The sequence below is a fragment of the Talpa europaea genome (genome assembly GCF_964194135.1).
Source record: "Talpa europaea genome assembly, chromosome: 8".
Lineage (NCBI taxonomy): Eukaryota > Metazoa > Chordata > Mammalia > Eulipotyphla > Talpidae > Talpa > Talpa europaea.
Window position 1 is genome coordinate 74,069,864 of NC_140075.1, and position 27,892 is coordinate 74,097,755.

Here is a 27,892-nt window from a genome sequence, read left to right on the forward strand (position 1 = left end):
AAATGACATTCAAAGTGTTGATATGATAACATTCACATTTTAAGTGGTGGAGAATGGATAATAGAAGAGCAAACACTGGAGAGGAGAGGCACCAGTGAGAATTTGATCCAAATATGGGTGGTGTAAGATCATGATGGTCTAATAAAGAGAAAAAAAAAAAAACAAGAAATCTATTGGAGGCAAAATCACCAGGACTTAGCAATGATTTGGATGCAGGGTGAGAATTCAAGGATAGCCTGTGGTTTTTGGCTCAAGTAACAGGATAAATAGTGTTGCCATTTACTATGATGGGAAGGTCTTGGTAGGTACTACTACAAGCCTCAGTTTTCTATAAGGCTGTTCTGAAAAACTGATAAGGCATTTCATGTAAATACTTATCATAGTGCTTTACATATAGTTAATAATACACATATGTTAGTTATTGGTATTAGGTATGGTATAGAAATAGGTGTTCTTTTGTGTTGAAAAATAGTATTTCTCAAGCAGTAAAATATCTCCTTAAATTTGTTTTATAGCAAATAATGCTGAGTTTAAGGTGAAATTAGAATGTTATTGGATCAAGGGGTTCAGGAATATTGAAATCCTGACACAGTCCAATAATCCTGCCTTCCTATGAAGTGTTCAAATTACTATAGCATCTTCATTTAAAATAACATGTCAGATGATTTTACTCATGTGGGAAATAGAAACAAAAAAATGAACAAGCAAAACAAAAACAAATTCCTAGACTCTGGCAACAAATTAAGATTACTAAAGGGGAAGGGGAATTGGGGGTGGGGAGAGCAGGTGCAGAGGGTCAAATGGTGCTAGGACTTGGTAGTGGTGATGTGGTATATACATTTATGGAGGCGTGAAGATGTACTCCTGAAAGTTACATAGTACTGTAAACTGAGGTATATCAATAAGATAATTAGTTAAATAACATCTTTCTTACATCTAAAATTTTGGTTCCTAAAGTCAATATAATTTAAGTTGGACCAATAGGACAGTATTTTTACCACACCAACTAAGCCTGGAATCATTTCTAGCCAAAGCAGACTTGTTCACTTATCTTGTGACACCTCCCTCTCCAGTGGAATTTGCATCTAAATTTGAGTTATGTGTGGAGGAGCCTTCCTCTAGCCTCTTGGAAAACTTCACCCCTTGTAATGATGTACAATCAGGATCTGGGACTCCTCTTGGAGGCAGCAAAAGGGCTGGCATGAGGTAATGTAGGAATGCAGAATGCCTGAGCTCCCCTCAAAAGACAAAAGATACACTGTCAATTGGCTTAGAACATTCTTTTTCTCATGGTTTATACTAAATTGAACTGACTAATCTCTGATCATATTAATGTAGATCTTAAAATTCAAGGGCCTAATACAACATACTAATTAAATTAGTTGCAGACAAGACTACCCCCTTAGGGAAGAACAGAATTAAGTCTAGAGCATGTGAGTCTGGCACCTTTCAGACAACACCTTGATGACTGACAGGCCTAGACCGACCAGGTTAATTCATGAGGGAAGCATTCACTGAATACCTACTCACCAGGTCCATTACATAATAACCCTAGTACTTTTATTCTTTAGGTTTTCATCATATAGAAAGTTGGAAGATTTTATTCTTTTCAGTAAAAGGCAGAAGTCCTTTTTCAATAATAATGTAATACCACCAAGTTCAGTTTAATCAAATACAGCTAAATGTCTAAAATTTCGAGAAAAGTATGACAGAATAGATAATCTTTCTCTGTTTTTGTATTTATCTAATCACATTAGCACAAAATGCTTATTTGCCAGTCAGAGGAAAGCTGCTAAATGAATAATTATTTTGCTGCCTAGGTCTGGTTAACGTGTCAGTTCCCCAAAGAAAGTCACTGTTTACTTCAGTGGCACATTATTTATCATTTATTCATTAGATTTCTGAAAATGTGTTTGTGTTTTAAGATTAGTTACATAGTATAATGAATATTTTAAAAATATTTATCATATGACACATATCCAAAAAATACACACATACACACACATAAATAGATACATTTACATGGAGTCCTGCCTGTCTCTTCAGGAAGGTAGCTGGCAAAAGCAGAGATCTATAAATTAGTTGAAAATAGCAGTCTGAGCTGATTTAGCTGCTTATGACTGCATAATTTGAGTTAATTAAATTGATGCTGACAGTGCTAGCTGGCCATCAGAAAGGATCAGAGATTATACGAGGACAGAGTAGAGAAAACAATGCATGTGGACTTTTATTGTAGCAACAGGAAATTTCTATTTTAGAAGCAATTAATGCAAAGTCAGTGAGTCCTCTACTATTTTAATGAGTTTAGTTCATATTCATCAGAACCTAAAATACATAGTAATAGTAATGATTAATTGTTACAATGATCACAGTGTGAGTATAAATTGGAACTCATTCTAGATGCCATCTGCTGTAGAGCAAAATTCAGTAGAACATAGCTTGATTTTAGAGTTCTTTAGATTGAAAATATATTCATTACGAAAGACTAATTTGTTTCGAGTGACTGAGAGTTGTCATCTCATTAAGAGTCAGTATCAAAAATACATCATAATATATGTGTATATGTAAACACAATGTATGATTCAAAGGCTTGAAAACAAAGAAACACAATTCTTAAAAATTTCATAAAAAATAATTGAGACATTCCACCATTTCCTGAAAAATTCAAATTGTTTCAAGGCAGTTCTTTCAAACACCAATTATTCATCTACAATACAGCATCAAAATTCTGCACTAGAACTTTTGTGAATATCAGATAAATGGGTCTTTCTGTATTCTGGGCAACTGAGTCCCTTAACCTAAACTTTGAGGATGTTACTATTATCCCTACTGTATGACAATGATATCTTTGATTCCCCTGAAAATTCACAAGTTCACTGATTGACCAGCTGTCTCAGAGTTATAGAACAGCTTTTTCCCCATGGTAGGATAACTTATATCTAGTAATTTCACCTCCTAAAAAAAAGGGACAAAACAAAAAAACAACATTACAAGTTACATTAAAAAGTAATCTTTAGACTGTAAAATAACCAGGAATACAATTTCCACCCAATTAAGTAGCAGAGAATACATTCTAATGGCTGCATTTACACAAGATACCAGCTATCCTTAGTAAATAAACTGCATGCTAATTCAGTGACTGAATTAGCCAGGTGACTGAGAACATCAGGATAATAAAGGTCTCTTTAAGTACACAGAATATAAAAACAAATAAGCAAAGACAACAAAAAGTGTGCAATCAAATAAAACCTGTCTCCTTTGTAATGAACCATATAATTATCAAGAAAGCTAATGTTAGTGAAAATAAAACCGAAACCATCAAACTAAAATCTTCATGGAGTTGAAATCGAGTTAACTTTTATTAAAATAAGAATGCAATGGGAAACAAATAGAACTACAAAAATGACACTTTCTACCTCCCAAGAGGAAAAGACAGAATGTGCTGACAGTGGGTGAGGGGGAGGTTTACTAGGGTGAGACAGAAAAAGCAACAAACAATAATAGATTCAATCAGCTAAGCATTCCAAGTGTTGAACACCAGTTCCACCTAGAATAATTAAAGGAGTAATGACAAAGGGAAAGTATTTTGAAGTGAACCATCCATCTCCCCCACTGTAATAAAATGCTGTGGTATTTATAAAAGAGAAAGAAAGAAAAGGTGACCCCAAGCCATTTGCTTTAGCACCGAGGGGCATTTTCTTATCAAAATATTCTCATTTATAAGGGCCTCCCTGGTGGCGCAGGGGTTAAAGTCTTAGCACTATCAAGCTATCCCCAGCCACTGCATGAGTTCAATTGATCCCTGGGCCAGAGAACTAACCCACATGGAGCAGCAGACCTCTCCTGACTCACCCACTGCTCCCCTCAGCAGTGTATTTCAGTAGATCTGCCTGTTCTGCTCCCTACTCTGTCTCTGGTGAATCTTCTCACCGGCCCCCCTACCACCCCTTGCACCTCTGGCCTACACCCCAGTTCTTATATGCATAAATAAATCTTTTAAATCTTAGAAAAAAACAAAAACAAACAGCAGACAAGCTAGTCAGCTGGCCACATAGGTACTTATTTCAACATTTGAGCAGAAAATAATTTCAATAGCATGTCTGATGAAGTGACATTCTTGAGCTGGACCCTTGTCACCATGAAATGACCTTCCTGGTACCAATGATTGATTTGAGTGTATCATAAAAACCTTCTTATAGATGTAGGTCTTTTTAAAAGTGCATTTACCATCAGATCAGCAATTTGTTGACTCAATTGTCTGTTACTCATGTGCTTAATGTAATTTATTATATTGGATACCTTCACAAAGATGTAGCAGTAAGAACAGGTACATTAGGATAGAAGAGATGCTCTTACTCTGTCCTCTGCCAAAGAAAAGTGAAGGGGTGGGGAGTCACTGTGATTGCTGCAGACCTGTTCCTACTACCAAGATTTCAAGAGCACCTGCAAACTCTAAATTTACAATCCTTCCACTCATCTCCTCTCTTACAGTGAAAAAGGTTTTCACAAGATGGTAGGAAGTCAAGTTGATCTTCATTATTAAGAGATCAAGAAGAGGATTATGGGCATGAAAGGGGGGGTGGAAGGAGAGAGGGAGAGAAAGGGAGAGAGAGAGAGAGAGAAAGAGAGAAAGAGAGAGAGACTATTAGATGCTGGAGACTATAAACCTTTGGAATTTTCACCTATAAAAAACCCTGAGGCTCTTTCTATGAGCAAGAAAATTGAGTAATGGAGGGAGAAATTTAAAATGTGCTGTATATGTTTTGAATTGGATCTTTTGTAATTGCCAGAAAGAAATGAAATGCTTCTAAATGCTTCTAAATCCTCAGGGATTCATTTGTGTTATCTATGTCCTGGCTCCATCACCAGTAACTATAATCTAGAACTACTTCCAAAAATAGAAAAAGCCTATGCACCCTTTGATTGGTAAGATAAAGTCATGTAGATATAATGGCAACATTGAAAAATCACTGATATTATCACCCAAACAGCAGGAAGAGGTTAGAAATACTGCCTGTTCTTTTAGGAATGATTCTATGACATAAATGAGTGACGAATTAGTGGGATTATTTTCTTTTCTGGTTGTGGTTGTAAATGGCTTAAAGAAAGCATGAAGAAGGCATATATTATTTTTTTTTTGCACAACTCAAAGCTACATTTAGCCAAATATGCCAAAGCATCTTACTGATCAAGAGAACTATGTACATAGGTTTATTTTTACCATTACTAAAGGATAGCCATAAAAGTTTCCTTTAAGTCATTGTCTTTAACTTTTAATTTTATTTAGAGAGTAAATTCTAAGATATTTTAGAAACACACAGAGATCTTAAGCATTTTGTATTCTCTCAGTAGAAGGATGGAATCTTTTTTTTTTTTTTTTACTCTACTCTGGAAATGATCATGAGTTAAAATCTCTTATCACAGTTTTCATTTTATATTCATTTGAAGATCAAAGCAAAGTCTTGAGATATTTGAGATATGGCTGGGTCTTTCTCATTTTGTATCTTCTCAATGGGACTGTGACAATCCAGTTATCTTGCAAAATAAATCATGTGGATAAATATCACTGTTAAAGCTCCATCTCTCATTTTAAAAGAGGAAAAGCAGCTTCTAATGTTAAAAAGCATCAATATTTACCCAGTAGCTACTTCTACTAAAAGATGTTTAACTGTTTGCATAGAGGTAGGGAAAGAAAGCTGCAACAAGTTCTAACATCAACTACCCAGAGTTAGGCCACACTTCACAGTTAAGGGTCATAAAACTATTCTCCCCTCAGCTACCAGCCCCCAGGATACCTTTACTTCTGTCTAGCTGGTTAAAATTTTGAGTCTTCTCCCTACCCCCCAAGGCTTGGTAATTCACTAAAATGACTTACTGAATGCAGGAAAGTGCAATACTTATGATAATAGTTCCATTAGAGCATAAGAAACAAACCAAAAGAGCAAACCAAAGCTCATTGGGTGACATATGGAAGGACCCAAACATGGAGCTCACACCGACCTCACCCCATGAAGCTAAGACATATTATCCTCCCCACACATGGATATGCAAAGGAATGCCAACCAGGAAAACTCACCAGAGTTCCAGACTGTGTGCCCCGAGATTTTTATTGGGGTTCCAATAAGGGTATGATTGATTCAATCATTGCCCCAAAATTGGATTCAAGTTCTAGACCCCACTCCCTCCCTGAAGACTGAACTGCTACTGGTCACTCAAAGCCCCAACCCTCCCTTCTGTGATTGATCTTTCTGGCATGGTCAGTTCCCATGCGGAGCCATCTTGTTACCATAAACTATCCATGGACCAACCATAAATAATAAATAAAACTCCCATCACCTATCATCTTATCACCAATTTTTCATCCATTCATTAAACATATTTACTGAGCACATACTATGCACCAGCTGGGGATATTTCAAATAATGGCAATACAACATAAGAGTCCCTTCTCTCCAGAAATTCATATATTTCTGGAGGGGATGACAGGTACTAACAAGATAAAAAAAAATGAAATAGTTATTTCAGAGAATGAATCTCTGAAAAAATAATCTAGGAAGATAAGGATAAAGACAGTTTTGTGATGGTTACAAAATTAAATTGGACTCCCAGGGAAATTGCAACTTGAAGGTGATTTTTTTAAAAAGAGAAAAAGCACAGAGTTTTATCTGAAAGAAGGACAGTCCGAGTGGAGAAACAGCAAGTGCAATGACTCTGAAGCAGGGGTCTGCCTTGTATGCTCAAAAAGCAGTTAACAGGGTCAGTGCTGCCCAAGCGGAGTAAGAAAGGGGTGAAGTGGGAAATGAGGTCAGACAATGGGGAGGTTATGCGGGGAGGGGAATTGCAAATTATATAAGGTCTTCTAGATCCTTGTACATTTGGTTCTTGCCTTGAAGAGCCATTGAAGGGTTCTGAGCAGAAAGTGACATATATTCAGAGGATCCTGATTACTGTGATCAGAACATACTGAAGGGGGAAATTGAAGATATAGGAAAACTATTTAGGATGCTACTGAAATAAGGCGGGGGTAAGTGAGAGTTTGGACCATGGTGGTAACAATAGCAGTGGAGGGTACAAAAAATAGTGAGTTAGTAGCTATCTTGAGGGCAGAATAAACAGGACTTGATGGCAGATTGTGAGGCTTATAAGAAAAAGAATAATCAAGATGACATCAAGATATGTAGTTGGAGAAACAGGAAGAATGCAATTCCCACTAGCAGAGATGAAAAGAGAAGCAGGCTTTGGGGGAAAGGAAGGAGAGAAGGAGGGGAGGCAAAGACTCAGAATTCTGATATAGATTTAATGTCTGATTCCAAAGCTTGTATTCTTAACCACAACTAGTTAGCACATCAGATTTCCTTTATTGAACACTTGCAATTTTACAAGGGCTATGATTTCAATATTTTGCCTTATTAAATCCTTTCAAAAAATGTTGATAATGAAAAAAACAACAGTGCAAACACTTACATAATGCTTACTGTGTACCTAGAACCGATGTACTTTACACACACACACACACACACACACACACACTCTCTCTCTCTCTCTCTCTCTCTATCTCTCTCTCTCTCTCTCTCTCTCTCTCTCTCTCTCTCTCTCTCCCCTAACAACAATCACAAGTGTTGATAGCTCCTCTTTCACACAATTCTGTGTTGTCATCCCAGGAGGGATGCAGGGGAAAAAGACTGAGGATCAGAAGACTTGTCACCCTACTTGTAGAGCTCACATGGTAAGAACTGGCATTTTAATCTTTGTTTTTCCACAGGCTATGGGCCAATTAATTATAGAAAATAGTGCCTTTCAGTTTTAGGTGGGAGAGAGGTAAGGTATACTAAAAGAATTTGGAGCAGTGGTCTTTTCTTGAGGACTCGAAAGTAAGTGTGTGTGTGTGTGTGTGAGAGAGAGAGAGAGAGAGAGAGAGAGAGAGAGAGAGAGAGAGAGAGAGAGAGAGAGAGAGAGAGTTTGCTGGGGCTGCCAAAGCAGAGTACCATAGACTAGGTGTTTTAAACAACAGAAATTAATTTTCTTACAATTCTGGAGGCTAGGAGTCCAGGAACAAGATGTCATCAGGGTGGGTTTATGCTGAGGTCTCTCACCTGTTTGGTAGATGACCACCTTCTCCCTGCATCTTCACAGGAACATTGTCTGTGTGAAGTTGTGTCCTAATCTCCTCTCTCTATTTCTTTTTTTTTTTTTTTTTTAAAGATTTATTTATTTATTTATACAAGCACTGGGTACAGTCAGAAGCGCGAGAGGGTGAGAGAATTCACCAGAGCCAGAGCGGGGAGCAGAGCAGGCAGAAGGACCGAAGTACACTGCTGAGGGGAGCAGCGGGCGGCAGGAGAGGTCTGCGCGCCATGTGGGACCCTCCTCTGGTGGCCGGGGAGCAGCCGGGGAACGAACCGGCACTGCAGAGGCCGCGGGCAGCTTCGCAACCCAGCGCTCAACCGCTGCGCCACCGGGGAGGCCCCTCCTCTCTCTATTTCATCAGTCATATTGGATTAGGATCCACCTTAATGATCCTATTTCCAAATACAGACGTGGTCTGAAAATATCCAGAAACTAGCCACATTTTATATAAAATGATGGTGGGAGGAACAAAAGTCAGCCCATTGCTAGCATTGTTACTTATAGTCCTCTGAATGTGGAAATGGGCAAAGCTTATAAATCTTTTTTTTTTAAGATTTATTTATGCATACAAGAGCTGGGGCACAGGCCAGAGATGTGGGGGGATGAGAGGATCCATCAGAGACAGAGTCAGGAACAGAACAGTCAGACTGACTGAAATACACTGCTGAGGGGAGCAGCAGGCGAGACCGGAGAGGTCTGCTGCACCATGTGGGTTTAGTGGGTTAAGGGATCAAACTCCTGCTGCAGAGGCTGTGGACAGCTTCATAGGGCGGTGCTTAACCCCCCGCGCCACCAGGGAGGCCGAAATCTTGTGAATCTTAAAGAGAGATTCTATCATTTATCTGTGGAATATAGGGAAACCAAACAAAGAGTCAGGAAAAAGACAATTCTTGCAAGCTGACCATAGATCTGAGGCACACAGCAGGCGAGCAGGGGAGGGGGTGGTTACAACAGAGGAGGGAAGAGCACAAGGGATGACGGGTGATGGATGACTCGTGCTATGGTGGTGGCAGAAGTACGGAGTCTACACCTTAGGGGAGAGATCAAATACTGTACAAAAGCTCACAATGAAATAATGAAATAATAACAATGAAAATTAATGTCTTAAAGAGGTAAATTCTAAACTTATGTCAACTGTGTGGGTGCAGGGCAGCAGTGTGATGGCGTCTGGCTCTCTTTTCCTCTGCTGCTTGTACTCTGTGCCTGAGACTGGAAGAGAGAGCAGGTAGCAACAGTACCTGGTTCACGCTTGGGTTTTGCTATAGAGTACGTACTGAGGAAAGTTTCATCAGAAGATAACCAATCAATCTGTTCTCTTAAATAATTCAGGAAAACTTTTACCAACACCCTCTAATACATGATGGCTTTTGAAACTCTTCAATTTTTGAAGCTAAGACTAATTGAACTTGACACACATATATCAATGTTAAGCTTTTATGGCTTTATTGGTTTCATAAGATACTTTTTGAGTTGAATTGGACACTTCAATTTTGTCTGAAGGGAAGATATTGAAAATTATTCAGAATGTTTATTGACAGAAAAATATTACAGATTTATATGAAAATATATATGTAAATGTATTTCCCCAATATTGCAAAGTATTCTACCTTCTGAAATACAAAGCTGATTAAAGGCACCCAGAAATAATCTAGAGTGTTCCAGGATAAAAATGAATATTCTTTTAGTCAAAGAGGAAATAGGCATTGTCTGTTTCCTAGGAATTTGATGGAAATATTAGACTAGGTTGAAATAGACTTTCAAGGTGCATTCAGAAATGCTTTAACATTCAATAGTTACTGGTGATTACAACCCGGAGTTAAAGCTATTAGGTCAACCTGAATATTGGAAGAACAGTGAGTATGTAGGGAAATGCATCTTTCACAAGTTGAAAGGAAAATGGCAAATTAGAGCATCATAAAACTGTAAGATCCTTGAATTCTACACTGAACCAGAAATATTAGTGAAAAAAAGACCTTGTGACTCACAGGCTCTGGTATCTAATTCTGAATTCAAAACTTCAAGGCGAATAGGTTAGATGTGCCTTCTGTTCACAGAGGTTTTTGCTGATTCCCAATGGGGATCTGGTTCTATATAACCCATATCCTTAAGGCTTTCAGAGAAGGCTTTGCAGAACTGGTCTCTTCTATGCCATCTCATTATAGACCTGGAAGGCAGACCCTTAATTTACAATAGGAAGCAAAATGAAGGTATTTTGGGAAGAGCTCAACCTTCTGAAGTTTTTGGTAATGAAATTAAATGCTTTGGTTTGAATTAGAAATGTCATGTGTGGGGTTCTAGGATTTATTGGATTTCTACTACAAGATAGGAACAATTGCAATAACTACTTATCTTTTGTAATGTTTTATCACTTATGTAGCTTGTTTACATTCATTATTTCATTTAATCAAATTTTTACAACATTAAAAAAAGCCCAAATTTTGGATTCAAAGATTATTTTTTGTTTATTTGAGCCTTGCTTTTTTGCCCATGCTAGAGATAACAACATAAACTCTACTTAGCTCAAGGGACATTTATGAATGTCAAAAGATAGTGTTATGTGAAAAAACTTTCAATTCCATTATTAGTTGTTATTTTTATAGAAAATTCTACTAAACTACAGTCTATGAATTAATCATCTATCTTGTTTTGACAGTGATTGATGGCAAGAATGGCTTCATTGTCCTCACTTTGAAACTGTCAAATTCCTTAAAAACAAGATCTAATTATTATATTAAGTTGAGGAAATAAAGTTTCTACAGTCATTTTATCTCTGGAAGCTGAACATTTATTTAATGATCATCTTGGAATACCTCTATTCATAAGTGATGGAAAAAATATAAAAAATCCTACAGAAAGGCAGTTATTTCTTCTTCCTAGAGATGTGAAAATAACCATTGCCACTTACTAAGCACCTATTTAGTGGCAAATACACGTCTAGGTGCTTTGCATACTTTGTGTTTTTATCCTTACAAGGTGAAGTGTGTATTATTATTTCTTTCTTTCATTTCAGTGGAGCTTGGATTTGAGCCCAGATCTGTTCAGTTCAAAAGCCTCTTGCTCTTTTTGCTCAGGATTTTACCACATAAATATTAAGACACTCAATTACAATGTATTCTTATATTTGAATGCACTCAGGCCTGGTAGGACAAGGGAGGATGTGCAAGCTTCCAGAAATGTCAGAATGGCCAAGGGCACCTCTGCAAAAGGCTGCAATTACATTTAGCCTTCTCTCAGCTTCTTCATTCAGCCTTCACCTCCATATGTTCTGAAGTGCTCCCTCATACCTGGGCAACAAGAGAGAATAAAAGAAACTATTCACCAAAGCGTTTCTTAGGGAGGCTACAGTCTGTGCTAAAAAATAATCCAGTCAAAAAATGGGCAGAAGAGCTAAAAAGAAACTTCTCCAAAGAGGAAATGCAAATGGCCAACAGGCATATGAAAAAAATGATCAACATCATTCGTAATCAGGGAAATGCAAATCAAAACTACCATGAGATACCATCTTACACCAGTGAGAATGGCACATATTAAAAAAACTAGCAACAACAAATATTGGTGAGGGTGTGGAGAGAAAGGAACTCTCCTGCACTGTTGGTGGGAGTGCAAACTGGTCCAACCACTATGGAGAGCTGGGTGGAGATTCCTCAGTCTACTAAAATAGAGCTTCCATATGATCCAGCAATTCCACTCCTAGGTATTTACCTGAAGGACACAGAAACATCAATTCCAAAGAGCACCTGCACCCCTATGTTTATAGCAGCACAATTTACAATAGCTAAGCTTTGGAAACAGCCCAAATGCCCAAAAATAGATGACTGGATCAAGAAGATGTGGTACATATACACCATGGAGTATAAACTCATGCAATTTGCAACATGGATGGCGCTGGAAGGGATCATGCTCAGCAAAATAAGCCAGAAAGAAAAAGAAAAATACCAGATGGTCTCACCCATAGCAGGAATTTAGAAAACCTAAATAAGGGAACAGGAAAAAGACTAATTATAATAAAGTAAAAATCAAGATCAACAAGTAACTATAAACCAGAGACACACTAAGGTGGGAGGGGGAGGGAGTAGGATCAAAACAAGGGGGGTGGGTATTGTATGGGGACTATAACCGAGATGAAAATGCAGACATTGTGCAAAAATGAAAAATGATGAAAAAATATATAAAATAAAAAAAATAGAGCACAATGGACTACAGTGAAGGATTATGGGTGCTTTGTTGGTGGGAGTACTATAGTGACTTGACCTGAGGGACAGAATCCTTTACTGTGAAAACACTACCAAGGATTTAAGATAACAGTACTTCAATAACAATATTTTTTAATGAATATATTACCTGAGTGGAGCATCTTCCAAAAGAATGAAGAAGGAGGAGGAGGAGAAGTTTGAGGAGAGAGAAAGGGAAGAAGGGAAGGTAGAGACAGGGGGATGGGGAGGAGAGGGATGAGAAGAAATAGCTTGAGGAGTCATGAGAGTAAAGGCTGATGCTACAAGGGTGGGGAATTGTAACAAATAAGGAGTTAATATCTTCAGTACAAGCAAAAGAAAAGAAATTTTGTTGTTCCTGGGAGGGAGAAAAGAAAAACTTAAATAAAGAGAGAGAGGAGGCTAGAGGCTGACAAGCTTGGGTTCTGAACAAGAGAAAAAAGTTGTGGATGTAGAGCAGCCAAAATGGATTCTTGGGAGAAATCAAATGCCTGGTTATGGATTTTCTAATTGGTTTGTTGAGCAGTATACTGTAAACATCCTCTTATGCTTCAGGCAATTTTACTGTAAAATTCAATAAGGCTTTTTTGGGAGCTGCTGTGGTCTGAATTTTTATGGATTCCAATTTTTATGTTGAAACCCTAATGTCAATGTGATGGTATTATGAGGTGTTAACTTTGGAAGGTGTTTAGATCACAAGGCTGTAGACTTTCTGATGGGTCTAGTTTCTTATAAAAGAGACCCTACATAATCCCTTAGCCCCTTGCACCTTGTGAGAACACAGTAAGAAGGGGCCAGATATGAACCACGAAGAAGGGCCTCACCAGAAGAGACCATGCTGGCGAGTTTATCATGGACTTCTAAGCCTCCAGAACTGTGAACAATAAATGTCTGTTGTTTATAAACTGCCTAGTGTGTGGCATTTCATGACAGCAGGTCAAGTGGAGTCAGGCAGAAGAGGACATTGATTGGACGGAGACTACTCAGTGTTCAGTTTTCCATTGGGGTAAAACAGACAGCACATGTGGGTGAAGAAGCTAGCAGATGAGGTACAACCAACAAGTGTGGGTATCCTTCCCCACCATCACCTCTATCCTCCCTCCAGGTGAGCCACCTTGAAAAATATTAGTGGCCCCTTCCCATCAAGTTTGTTCTATGAATGCACTAGGAAACATTTTGATGTTATTAATTAAAATAATTCAGACAAGTTTCACATAGTGTGGGAGCTCAGAGCTAGTAAGCCTGTTCCTTGCAGTTAGAATTCTCCCTTAGAATATTAAAATTCTCTGTGGAAAATCCTTGAAAATATTTGGTTGATTCACTAAGCATTTGTTAAAGTGCTAGACTGTACTACTACACTACTCACCAATATGTGCTACCTCCTGTTCTTCCTGGGGAGGATTATAGCACCTCCCCCAGTGTGAACACAGAAGTCACTTGACTTGGTTTGGCCAACGAACATGATGAAGTGACATGTGCCACTTTGAAGAGAATAGCCCTAAGGAGTCACAAGCAATGGTGATATGTCAGGTGATAGGCAAAAATGATATAGGTTTTGAGAGGGGGACATGAATTCTTATTCATTGTTAGCATTAGTGTCCAAAGAAGGAGCCAATGAAGAAATGACTGGAATTAGAGTTAACTAATGTATTCCAATTCTTCTCATTGGCTAAAGAGTTTTAATGAGTAATCCAAGGAAAAAGAAGAGAGGAAATCTTAGAAAACATAGGGAAAAGAGGCTCCCTGCCAATAAAACAGGGAGCCAATCCATCTTAATGTTTTTAAGTCATCAAAAGTAAGCCAGAAAGCAGCATATATAAATATATATAAATACTAAATAAAGCATTAATGGGAAGAAATAAACTTTCAATTTATAAATTGTAAAATCAAAATGGCAAATTTTACTCTTCCTCTTGCAAATCTAATAAAAATCTGAAGAAGAAAACTGAAAATTCTGTCTTTACTAAAAGTTGGAGATGTCATTACTTCTAAATCATATTTTCTCAGGAAGGCAAAATAGGATTATAGGAAGACACTGAGAAGATGACCACATTGCAGTTCTCCAAAGAGATGTGGTCTGACAGCTTTGAATCACATACAGCACTTCTAAACATCATCACCTCGTTAAAATCACACTTTATACATATATACACTTATATACATAGCAAAGCACAATTCTTTGCATTAATCCATGGAAATAGCACAAGAACGTGTGTGTGTACATTGGCAGCAAGAATCACTGCTTCTAGTTTATCAAAAGACTCGGGAAGGAGGTGAGACATGGGAAGTCAAGAATCCACAGACAAAACCAAAGTTGTAAGAAGCTGCGCTGCTGTTGGTAGAGGTGAAATGTTGTCAGTTGCCCTACAGGTCATATCTTAGTTACTTCAGGGAAAGAAAAGGCAAAAAGGACCCAATTACATAGCAAACTGTGTGTCACAGTTCCCTTCTCCACAAACCCTTCAATAATACTGAAAATAACTGCTCCAGGAAGAAACAATTTCATTCAAGGACAGAGAGAATTTATATAAATACCCTGTGGGAAAGAAAATGAGTGAAAAAAAATTTGCAAAAGAAGAGCACATTAGAATAATGTTGCCACAAGCTCGTTGGGTAACCAAGCATACAGTCAAGAAAAAAAATAGCTAAATAAGAAAACTGCCTCTATAAAATGAGAACACAATGCAGTTTATAAGCATTGTGGAAAGATCAGCCAATAAAAGGAGATGAAAATAAACTTAACTAAAGATGTTGAAGTGTTATATGAAGTAAACTTTAAAACATGTCTGAGTGGCAAAAAGATTTGCACAAATAGAAAACATACTATTGATTCAAGTAGGAAGATTTAGCATCTTGCTGGGTTAATCTATAAATTTAATATGATTTAAATCATAATGCCAATAGGATGGATTTTGGAACTGTACAAACAAAAGTTAGATTTTTAAAAACATTAAAAGCAATAATAGGTTTATACCTCTCCAAGTGTATATTTTCACCCTATGTTAAACCTATGACCCCCCAAAGATACAATGATGTAAACCAACTTTACCTCAAAAAACATAATTTGAAAAAGAAAAGGTAAATACAGTATGTGAATAACAATAAACATTGGTTTATTAATTGGAATAAATGTACCACAACAATGTTAGATGTTAATGTGGGAAATTAGGTGTGGGGTAAAAGGGATCTCTTTGTACTATGTTTGAAATTTTTCTGTAAATGTAAAAACATAAAGTCTATTAAAATGTGTGCATACAACTTGCAAATATAAATATTAGACAAACATTGATGGTGATTAAAATACAAAAAACGGGAAATTTCTGAAATAATAATAAGCTAAGGATAACTAACCCCATAAGATACTGAATTTATTATAAAGTGAAATATCAAGCAAAGTTGGTACCAGTGCATGAATAGTCAAGCAGACCAATGGAACAAAAAGAAATTCCAAAATAGGTCAAAACACATTTGAAAAATTAATGACAGAGAACACACTTCATATTAGTGTACAAAAGATGAATTAGTCAATAAGCAATGTTGGAATAATGGCTAGTCAAATTGAAAATAATTCATTTAGATTCCTATCTCACACTTTACACCTTAATTTTTTTTTCTCTTTAAAACATGTGAGATTTATTTGAGTACAAATCTATCTGAATTGAGCAGTGCCAGTCAGGAAGCAGTCAGGAGCATTCTGCAAACAGAGGATCCCAGAGACAGATTCAGAAAAAAGTACAGAAGCAGGACAGAAGTTAACTGATGGACTAGAGCTTACAGCTTAGTTGGCTAGCTGTGACTGATTGTACTTGGCATTTTGATTTTGTAATCTTTTTTTTTTTTTATAAATTTTATTGTTATATTCCCCATACAATCGCAGCCCCCCCATTCTGACCCCAATCCCTCCCCTCCCGCCCCCACCCCCCTAAAAGTGTCTCTGGTTCATAGTTTTTTGTTGATTTTGATTTTCACTTTCTTATAGTTATTCATTTTCCTGGTCCCTTATTTAAGTTTTCTAGATTCCTGCTATGAGTGAGACCATCCGGTATTTTTCTTTTTCTTTTTGGCTTATTTTGCTGAGCATGATCCCTTCCAGCGCCATCCATGTTGCTGCAAATTGCATGTGTTTATCTTTTTTGAATGCTGAGTAATATTCCATGGTATATATGTACCACATCTTCTTGATCCAGTCATCTATTTTTGGGCATTTGGGTTGTTTCCAAAGCTTAGCTATTGTAAACAGTGCTGCTATAAACATAGGGGTGCAGGTGTTCTTTGGAATTGATGTTTCTGTGTCCTTTGGGTAAATACCTAGGAGTGGAATTGCTGGATCATATGGAAGCTCTATGTTTAGTAGGTCCAGAAATCTCCACACAGCTCTCCATAGTGGTTGGACCAGTTTACATTCCCACCAACAGTGCAGAAGAGTTCCTTTTTCTCCACACCCTCGCCAACATTTGTTGTTGCTAGTTTTTTTAATATGTGCCATTCTCACTGGTGTAAGATGGTATCTCATGGTAGTTTTGATTTGCATTTCCCTGATGACAAGTGATGTTGAACATTTTTTCATATGCCTGTTGGCCATTTGCATTTCCTCTTCAGAGAAGTTTCTTTTTAGCTCTTCTGCCCATTTTTTGACTGGATTATTTTCTTTGTTGTTGCTGAGTCTCATCAGCTCTTTGCAGATTTTTGTGATCAGTCCTTTATCATTAGTGTTGGGTGCAAAAATGTCCTCCCAGTCAGTGGGGTTTCTCTTTGTTTTTGTTATTGTCTCTTTTGCTGTGCAAAAGCTCTTTAATTTGATGTAGTCCCAGCTGTTTATCTTTGCCTTCACTATCACTGCTTTGGGTGATGTGTCTGTAAAGATGTCTTTGATGTGCAAATCACGTAGTGTTTTGCCTATATTTCCTACTATATATTTTATGGTTTCAGGTCTTATGTCTAGTTCTTTAATCCATTTTGAGTTGATTTTTGTGTATGGTGTGAGGTAGTGGTCAAGCTTCATTCTTTTGCATGTAGCGACCCAGTTTTCCCAGCACCATTTATTGAACAAACTTTCTTTGCTCCAATGCATAGTCTTTGCTCCTTTGTCAAAGATTAGTTGACCATAAATCTGTGGGTTTATTTCTGGATTTTCTATTCGATTCCATTGGTCTGTATGTCTGTTCTTGTTCCAATACCATGCAGTTTTGATGATTATGGCTTTGTAGTATAGTTTGAAGTCTGGGAGTCTGATGCCTCCATTCCCTTCTTTTTTTTTTTCAGGAGAGCTTTGGCTATTCGGGGTTTTTTGTGATTCCATATGAATTTCATCAATAATTGTTCTATTTCTTTGAAGAATGACATTGAAATTTTGATTGGAATAGCATTGAATCTGTATATTGCTTTTGGAAGGATGGCCATTTTAATAATGTTTATTCTTCCAATCCATGAGCAGGGGATGTCTCTCCATTTCTTTGTGTCTTCTTCTATTTCTTTTAATAGTGTTTTATAGTTTTCTTTGTATAGGTCCTTTACCTCTTTTGTTAGATTTATTCCCAAATATTTGATTTTTTTTGTTTCAATAACAAAAGGGATGGTTTTTTTGATTTCTTCTTCTTCAGATTTATTGTTTGTGTATAGGAAGGCTACTGACTTTTGCGTGTTGATTTTGTATCCTGCCACTTTACTGAACTGATTGATGAGTTGAATTAGCTTTTCTGTGGAGTTTTTGGGGTTCTCTATGTATAATATCATATCGTCTGCAAATAGTGATAGTTTGACTTCTTCGTTTCCTATTTGGATTCCTTGGATGTCTTTCTCTTGTCTTATTGCCCTGGCTAGGACTTCCAGTATTATATTGAAAAGCATTGGTGAGAGTGGACATCCTTGTCTTGTTCCAGATCTTAATGGAATTGCTTTCAGCTTTTCACCATTGAGAATGATACTTGCTGTTGGCTTGTCATAGATGGCCTTTATGATGTTGAGGTATGTTCCTTGTATCCTAAGAATTTCAAGGGCTTTTATCATGAATGGGTGTTGCACTTTATCGAAAGCTTTCTCGGCATCTATTGATATTATCATATGGTTTTTATATTTCTTTTTGTTGATGTGTTGGATAACGTTGATTGATTTTCGGATGTTAAACCATCCTTGTGTCCCTGGAATGAATCCTACTTGGTCGTGGTGAATTATCTTATGGATACATTGTTGGATTCTGATAGCTAAAATTTTATTGAGGATTTTTGCATCAGTGTTCATTAGGGAGATTGGCCTGTAGTTTTCCTTTTTTTGTGTTGTCCTTGTTCGGTTTTGGTATTAGTGTAATGTTGGCTTCATAAAACGTGTTTGGTATTGTCCCTTCCTTCTCAATTTTTTGGAAGAGTTTGTGAAGGATAGGCACTAATTCGTCTCTGAATGTTTGGTAGAATTCATTTGTAAATCCATCAGGTCCTGGGCTTTTGTTTTTGGGGAGGTTTTTGATTACCATTTCAATTTCGCTAATTGTAATTGGTCTGTTTAGGTGTTCTATTTCTTCTTTATCTAGCTTTGGGTGATTGTAGAGTTGTAGGAATTTGTCCATCTCCTCTAGATTGTTAAACTTGTTTCCATATGACTGTTCATAGTAGTTACTGATTATTCTTTTGATTTCTGCTGTGTCCGTTGTGATTTCTCCTCTTTCATTGATGATCCTGTTTATTTGTGCTTTCTCCCTTTTTTCCTTTGTGAGCCTGGCTAGGGGTTTGTCTATTTTATTGATTTTTTCAAAGAACCAGCTCTTGGTTTCATTGATCTTTTGGATTGTTTTTTTAGTTTCAATTTCATTTATTTCTGCTTTGGTTTTTATTATTTCTTTTCTTCTACTGGTTTTGGGGTTTTTTTGTTGTTCTTTTTCTAGATCTTTGAGCTTCGAGATTAGGTTGTTTCTTTGCGTTCTTTCTTGTTTCTTGATGTGAGCTTCTATTGCTATATATTTTCCTCTTATTACTGCTTTTGCTGCATCCCATACATTTAGGATATTGGTGTCCTCCTTGTCGTTCAATTCAAAAAATTTTTTAATTTCTTCTTTGATCTCCTCATTAGTCCAATGGTCTTCCAGTAGTGTGGTTTTTAATCTCCATGAGGTAGGAAAGTTCCTTGCCTTCTTTTTATGGTTTATTTCTAGTTTGATGCCTTCATGGTCAGAAAAGATGGTTGATATGATTTCAATCTTGGTGTATCTGTTGATGTTTGTCTTGTGCCCCAGTATGTGATCGATCCTGGAGAATGATCCGTGTGCACTTGAGAAAAATGTGTACTCCGTTTTTTTGGGGTTTAGTGTTCTATAGATGTCTGTTAAGCCCAATTGCTCTAGGTCCTTATTTAGAGCTTTGGTTTCTTTACTTATTTTTTGTCTTGTTGATCTATCCATTGTTGATAGTGGTGTGTTGAAGTCTCCCACTACGTATGTGTTTTCTCTGATGTCTGTTTTCAGAGAGGACAACAGTTGTCTGATATATTTTGGTGCTCCTTCGTTTGGTGAGTATATGTTAATGAGTGTTATTTCTTCTTGAAATATTGTCCCCTTGATCATAATGTAGTGACCATTGGGGTCTCTTTTTATCTTTTTGAGTTTGAAATCTGTTTTATCTGATATAAGTATAGCTGTTCCTGCTTTCTTTTTTGGTCCATTTGCTTGTAGGATTGTTTTCCATCCTTTAACTTTGAGCCTATTTTTATCTTTTGTAGCTAAATGTGTTTCCTGGAGACAGCAAAAGGTTGGGTTTTGTTTCTTAATCCAGGCTGCAACTCTGTGTCTTTTTATTGAAGAGTTTAGTCCATTTACATTCAGAGTTATTATTGATATGTTAACATCTGTATTTGCCATTGTGTTTGTCTTTCCTTTGATTTTATTTATTTATTCTTTTAATAACTTTTTTTTTTTTTTTTGGCCTTCTTTCATTGTTATTCGTCGCTCTGAGGTTCTGGCTTTAGGACTCCTTGTAGTATTTTTTGGAGTGGGGGTTTAGTTGCAATGAAATTCCGGAGTTTCTGTTTGTCTGGGAAGGTCCATATTCTTTCTTCAAAGAGGAAGGAGAGCTTTGCGGGATAGAGTATTCTTGGTTGGCATCTGTTTTCTTGGAGTCTGTTGACTATGTCCCTCCACTCTCTCCTTGCCCGTAGTGTTTCTTCGGAGAAGTCTGATGTCAGCCTGATTGGTTTTCCTTTGAATGTTATCTGTTTCTTCCCTCTTGCCAGCTTCATTATTTTTTCCTTGTCCTGGATTCTTGGGAGCTTTACTATTATGTGTCTTGCTGTATTTTTCCTTTCGTCGTGGAAGTTTGGTGTTCTTCTTGCTTCTTGTATATCAATTTTCAGCTCCTTCTTCACATTTGGGAAGTTCTCTTCAATTATCTCTTTGAATATTTTCTCTGTTCCTACATCTCTCTCCTCTCCTTCTGGTATTCCTATAACTCTTATATTTCCTTTCCTCATGGAGTCAGATGGTTCCCGAAGTCTTTCCTCGTTCTTTTTCCTTCGTACTTCTCTTTCCTTTTCTGTTTTGGTTCTTTTTATTTCTGTGTCTTCAAGAGCACTTATTCGTTCTTCCATTTCATCAATCTGCTTTCATTGCTTTTCCCAGAATTCTTTAGTTCTTCCACTAATTCTTTGATCTCCTGCATTTCTTTTACTTCCCTCTTTAGGGACTCAATTTCTTTCTTCTGACCATTGTTTTCCCTCTCTAGGGACTCAATTGCATTCTTCTGATCGTTGATTATTTTTCCCTTATCATTGTTTTCCTTTATGACTTCTGTCAGTTTTTTTTTTTTTTTAATCACGGCAATTTTAAATTCTCTTTCTGGAAGGCTCAGAAATTCTTCCAAGTTATTGTCGTTGCAATCTGGGGGCTGGCTTTCTTTTTGTGGTGTGCTTTTTCTCTGGAGAGTTGCTAGGTTGCGTGTGGTTCTTCTCCTCCCTACTGTCTGTTTTCTAATTTGCCGTATGCGTTGGGACACTGTGTTGTTGGGACTGGCCGGCATCTTGGGTGGGCTTCTCTGTTCCCCTCTGGTTCTTCCAGGAGTCATCTGTCAGTTTCAAGCAGCCTTTACTGGAGAAAGGTCCCTGTTCTAAAATGCCAATGTGGGGACACACTCCCCTGTGCGCCTGGTCTGCCCCGGCGGTGGGTTCCTGCTCCCCTCTGGGCTTGGACTGCAGGCCAGAGGGGGTCTGGCGTGGGCGAACTTCCCCCGCTCACCTCTGGCTCCTGAGGAAGCCTTCTGCAGGTAGTCTTTACTGAAGAAATGTCCCTGTTCTAAAATGGTGATGTGGGACACACTCCCTGCGCTTCTGGTCTCAGGCACACTCTTCTGCGCGCCTGGTCTGCCCCGGCTGTGGGTGCTCGCTCTCCCTGTGGGCTCAGACTACTTGTTCGGAAGGGGCCCGGTGTGGGCTAACTCCCCAGCTGGCCACTAGCTCCTTCAGTAGCCTGTGCTGGGGTCAAGTCGCTAGGTGGCACCAGAGATCTCTCCTAGAGCCCTTGGGGAGCTGATTTTCCACCCCGTGGGACAGGGAGCAGAGCGGGGATGGTAGGGTACACCTCAACGGCTTTGGGGTGCTGTGTCTGCCTTGTGCCCCACCGTCGTGGGGAACCCACGCCCCTAATTTCGTGCCCCGGGTCTCAGTTCCAAAGCCCTCAGTTCCAGGACGCGGGCTGTAGCCCAGATCAGTGGCGCGGGAATGGCGCCTTTTGAATCCTGCTCCCCTGCCTGGGCGCCTTGTTCCTGCTCACTCAGGGAGGGCCTCCGCGCGTCTCCCCGCAAGCCTAGGTCGCAGGCGCGGGGACCTGGGCAGCTGCAATCCGAGCGCCGCTTTCGCGCAAGCTTACCGGGCGGCCGGGGCTGTGTGGTGGTGCTGGTCTCCTCCTGGGGGGCGGGGCTCTCTTTAATGGCGCCTGGAGCTCACCTCCTGGGCGGATCCTGCAGGGTTCGCCTCAGCTCCCGTTCACGGGGTGTGGTGGCTGAAATAGTTCCTTTCCACTCACAGTCCCACTTGCTGCGTCCCTTGTTCTTGTTGGCCGTTTTGGTTTGTTGTTTCCCTCCTCTCTGCCGGTCGGAGAGTGCCGCCTCTGTGGGCGGGGGAGGGGAGCAGGTTTCTGCGCTTCCCTCCCTTCTCGTCCTCTTTTATGGCAACTTTCTTCTTTGGGCAGTTTGCTGGAGTCGTCCGTTTATCTTCCGTGTCCCAGTTCTCACTGGGACCTGCCGCTTTTCCTCCCTATTAACTTTTTTTAATGGGAGATCTTACTCGCAGCGTCTCCTCGCCGCCATGTTGCTCCGCCCCCTTTGATTTTGTAATCTTGAGGCATCTACAACTTGGATTTGGGTTTGTTTACCATAGGTTGCCATGGCATTCAAGCCACATCAGTTTAATGGCTTCCTTTTGATTAATTCAGCAGTAGTCGTCATCATCATCATCACCTTCAATCATGACAACCCAGCGTCATCACTCACTTCATGTGAAGAGTTCAGTTCAGGCTTAGGACAAGATAAATTTTTAAAAAGATAAGCAAAGAAAACACAAAATCCTTGCCTTTAGATATAGATCATCTCTTGTTTGATTTTATTTCACAATGGTAGGCATGAAAAAAATGCTACCTAGAAACTGAGTGGTCAATAATATGCATTTCTCTTCTCCAAATCCATGCCCCTGCCCTTCTTCAGGTCCTCACCATCTCTGGCACTGACTTGGCAGAACCTCCTCACTAATTTCCTGGCCTCTCTTTTTGCCCCTGTTGCATCATCTCCAGCACTGTATCCATAGTCATCTTTTTGAAATCTAAAAATGCAGCTTTTATTGTATTTTTTCTTGTCAATACCATTTCCACCTTTGTCTCAACTTACCATCCCCTCCCCACCAAGTGGTAGTGTAACCATCAAATGGTCATACTCCAAAAGTTTGTTTTTGTTTTATTTAGTTCATCAGTATATAGCAATACAAGTGAGTTCTTATCAAAGATTAAATGTATAAAAAGTCCAAAAGACATATTAAAAAGACTTGAATATTACCAAACTTGAGAAGAGCTTTCTAATTTACTATAAAAACACAGAAGCCGTAAAAATGATAAATTAGTCTCCACAAAAATAAAGCCGTTTTTGTATTGAATAAAATACCATAAAAAAGTCAAAAGATACTAAATAAGCTGGGAACATATTTGTAAGTCATTTCACAGACAAGATTTAATTTTCCTAATCTACTATAAAATCTTATAAAATAACAATAAGATGAACAACCAAATAGAAAAAAGGGAACGATTTGTGTGCCAAGGATCTCTAAATCCACCCTTAAGTCTTGATTTACTAAGTCCCACAGAATGAAGAAAAACTGTTAGGTTCATGATTCCTGTTTATTACAATAAAGAACACAGATTAAAAACAGAGATAGAGGAAAAGGAAAAGGCACAGGGATGAAGTTCAGGAAAAATTAGGTTCAAGCTTCTAGGTGTCCTCTCCAGTGGAGTCACATGGACACACATCATTCAGCAATGACGGTGACAACATAAGTAAAGTGTTATCAGCCAGGAAAGTTCATCTGAGGTCAGTTATGCAGGCATGTACATCTGCATTACTGACCTCAGCTACTCCAGGCCCCCAAAGCAAAAACATATTCTCCATTATTAGCATCATTATTATTAGTTACTACTGATAACTATAATTATTAGTACATGATCAGCATAAACTATCTGATTACTGTGGTAGCCCAGAGTATCAGTGTATAAAAGCACCCTCATTAGGCAGATTTACCCCCAAAATCAGAGCTCACTTTCTTTTTTTTTTTTTTAAGATCTATTTATTTATGTATACAAGAACTGGGGTATAGGCCAGACATATGGCAGGTGAGAGGATTCACCAGAGACAGAGTAGGGGACAGAACAGGCAGATCAACTGAAATACACTGCTGAGGGGAGAAGCAGGCGAGACAGGAGAGGTCTGCTGAGCCATGTGGGTTGCTCCCTGGCCAGCCAGGGATTAAACTAGTGCTGCAGTGGCTGGCAGCAGCTTGACAGCACTGTCTTTAACCCCTGTGCCACCAGCGAGGCCCCCAGAGCTCACTTTCTATGAGCCAATTGAGACTAAATCCTTAAGACAGATCTTGGGATTGTGTGGTTTCTGAGCAACCCAGGCCTGAATTAATGCTTTCCTTGCTATTGGGAATCAAAAATGGTATACCCACTTTTGAAACAGCTTGTCATTTTCATAAAATATTAAACATGAATTTTGCATGCCACTCAGCAATTACACTTCTTCACATCTACACAAGAGAAATGAAAACATATTCACACAAAGACTTGTGTGGAAACATTCATACATTTGTGGAAACATTATTCATAGTAGCCAAATCTGTAAACAAACGACATGACTACCAACTGATTAATAGATAAACTACAAGTACTGTATCTATACAATGGAGTATTACCCAGCAACACAAAGAAATAAAGTATAAGCTACAAAGTATATGAATTTTAAATTATAAAACTAAGTAAAAAAGCTATTCACCAAAGACAGTATATTGTTGCCTTTATATAAAATGTCCAAAAACAGCCAGTCGAGGGAGACAGAAAATAGACTAGTAGTTTCCAGGAGCTGGGGTAGGATCAGAGATAACTAGAAAGGATCACCAGGGATCTTCTGGGAACAATGTAATTATTATAAAATTAAACTGTGGCCCTGGTCTTTTGACTCTATAAGTTGACAAATAACCATTGAAAGCTGACTTAAAAATGGAAGAATTATATAATGTGCAACTTAAGTTTCAATAAAGTTGTGAAGTTTTAAAGATGCTACACAAATTGTATTTGGAAAATGGCACAAGAAAATGGCAGCAGTTATTACTCCTGGAGAAAAACAAAGCATAAGAGATGAGGTTGGAAGAGTTCTTCTGCAAGGTATAAAGAAGCACTCCTTGAATTTGATAGCAACTACATTAATTCACCATTCAAAACCAGCAACATAAAATCTTTAGGATCTCCTGGCTACTAGGAGGTACTTGGCTGCTGTTGTTAGTAATGAGATCGTTAATAGTAACCAGATCATTAGACAGCATAGTCTGAGAGATAAGTGCCACACTTTCTATTTTCAGAAATGATAATTTTTATGTGATGGGGATGATATCAAGTAGTAATATCCTAACATCAAGGAACTCAAAGAGGAGAGTACGCAGAATCTAAGATAAAGACACCTGCATATTTCATTGTAGAGGCAAGAGCCAAGGGCACAAGTATGAGACCTTCAATTTTTTAGACAGGAGTGATCATTCAAAAGTTTTCTGGAGAATAGCACATTGACAACATTTATATTTCAGTCATTTTGCCTCCATCCTTTCACTTTTCCTATTAGACACCGCAAATGTACCAATTGAAGAGCAAATTGTTGGAAAACATGCTCATGTTCTATGAAGCTTTTTATTTTCTCAACTTCTCTAATTTTTTGGAATCTATGTGGATTTCTTTTTTATATGGAGGGCTTTTCATACAACTGAAATTGCTAAATAATTGTCAAGCTTCTGTTCCACTTAGAAAACACTAATTACGTACAACAGGTTAAACAGCATTCCAATGCCTTCCCTCATAATGATTATGTCTGTAATTTCAATGATTTTCAAGTCCTAAACTACAGTTCACTTACTGTACCTGATGTCAAACACAGTTGTTCCATGCTAATTAAAACCTCAGAGTATCCTGATAAAACTTGTGGTAACAAAATTTCAAACTGTATAATTAGAGAGAGCACTCTGTAAATAACTAATACTTGGAAATGTGTGGAATGTGTCACAAAGAAACAAATCTGTAGTTCTTAATGTAACTATCTTCTTTTTCTTAGTGGGAATACATGAATCAAAGCAGGATGTTAAGATCTCTTTTCTTTTGTGACTAATATCTGTTTAAACTCTTAATGTTCCATTATGACTAACTGTCCTCAATGGCCTGTAGATAAATATAATATCATAGTCTAAGAATATGTTAAATGATGCTTTCTAAATGAAACGCCTCATTTAACCTTGGAGACACACTCAAAATTTTATTTCCCAGGGGCCTCCCTGGTGGCACAAGGGGATAAGACGCAACCTGTGAAGCTGTTCGCAGCCACTGCTGTATGAGTTTGCTCCCTGGCCAGCCAGGGAGCTACCCACATGGTGCAGCAGACCTCTCCTGACTCACTCGCTGCTCCCCTTAGCAGTGTACTCAGTCACTCCGCCTGTTCTGTTCCCTACTCTGTCTCTGGTGAATCTCCTCACACAACCCCCTCCCACACACACCTCTGGCCTGTACCCCAGTTCTTGTATGCATAAATAAATAACTCTTTTAAAAAATTTCATTTCCCACCTGATAATTCTTAGTTAAGACAAACAATAAAAAGTAAAGAAGACAGATAACTTATGTATAAGTAACTAAGAGGAAGCAATACCAGCACTGCTGGAGTTAGCTCTTAGCAACATGCAATGTATAGAAGTTAGTTAAGAGTATGAGCTCCAAGTTAGACAACCTGAATTGAAATTCTATCAATCTAGTTCCAAAGACTAATTGGTAGCCCAATGATTGATCAGATTACTAAAATTCTTTATATATTACTAAAATTCTTTATATAAATCCAATTGCTTATATATATATATAATGGGGACTGACTGGAAAGAGTTGCTAAGAGGGTTACATAAGAAGACAATCCATATGATGTATACAGCAAATCCTTGATTATTGTTCAAGGTCATTGTTTTGAAGGAAACTTCAAATTTTACAACAAGAGGACAGTAAGTTTCCACACAGACTGGGTGTTTACATTTAAATGGGAACAAGAAGTCAAATGTAATCCAGAGAGCCAAAGATGTGTTATAGATATAGTTCAAGATTAATCTGAATAATGATCAAAGAATTACTGGTAAGGAAAAATGGGCTTGGATTTTTAAAATCAATTGTGTGAACCTGGTAAAAGAGTCAACCTTCTGAGTCTTACTTTCCCATTTCTGAAATGGGTATTATAACAATATTTTGTGAGAATTAGGTGTCTATGACTATAAAGCAGATAGCACAGTACATGGCATATTCTGGGTGCTCAACAAATGATAGCACCGTTTATTAGGAGGGTTCTTATAAGTGTGTTTTTGTAGTATGGAGGATAATAACAAACTATTCATACAAAGTAGATTGCATGTAAGATGTATGTAGAGAAAGAAGATATGTCTGAATTCTGAAACATTGTAAAGTAAGAGGGAAATGAGCAGAACTGCACAAAAGCCAGGCTGCGTGACAAAGAGGATCTTTAACAATTGAGCGGGTAACATGCCCACAGGATTCAAGGAGACCAGAGAAAAGAGGAAGGAGGAGAAAATAATGTATTAATTTCCAGATGGTAATGTGGGTAGGAAAGGGAAGGAAAACAGAGGAGTTAGAGATAAACAACAGCTGAGGGGGAGAAAGTTGCAGGAGAATGGGATGTGGGTTTGGTCAAAAAAGACCATGCTGTCTGTGACTAAAATCCTCAAATTAGGAACAAAGGATGGAGGAAAATAGCTACAAAAATCATGATGGTAAAGAGAAAGCAGAGAGCAGT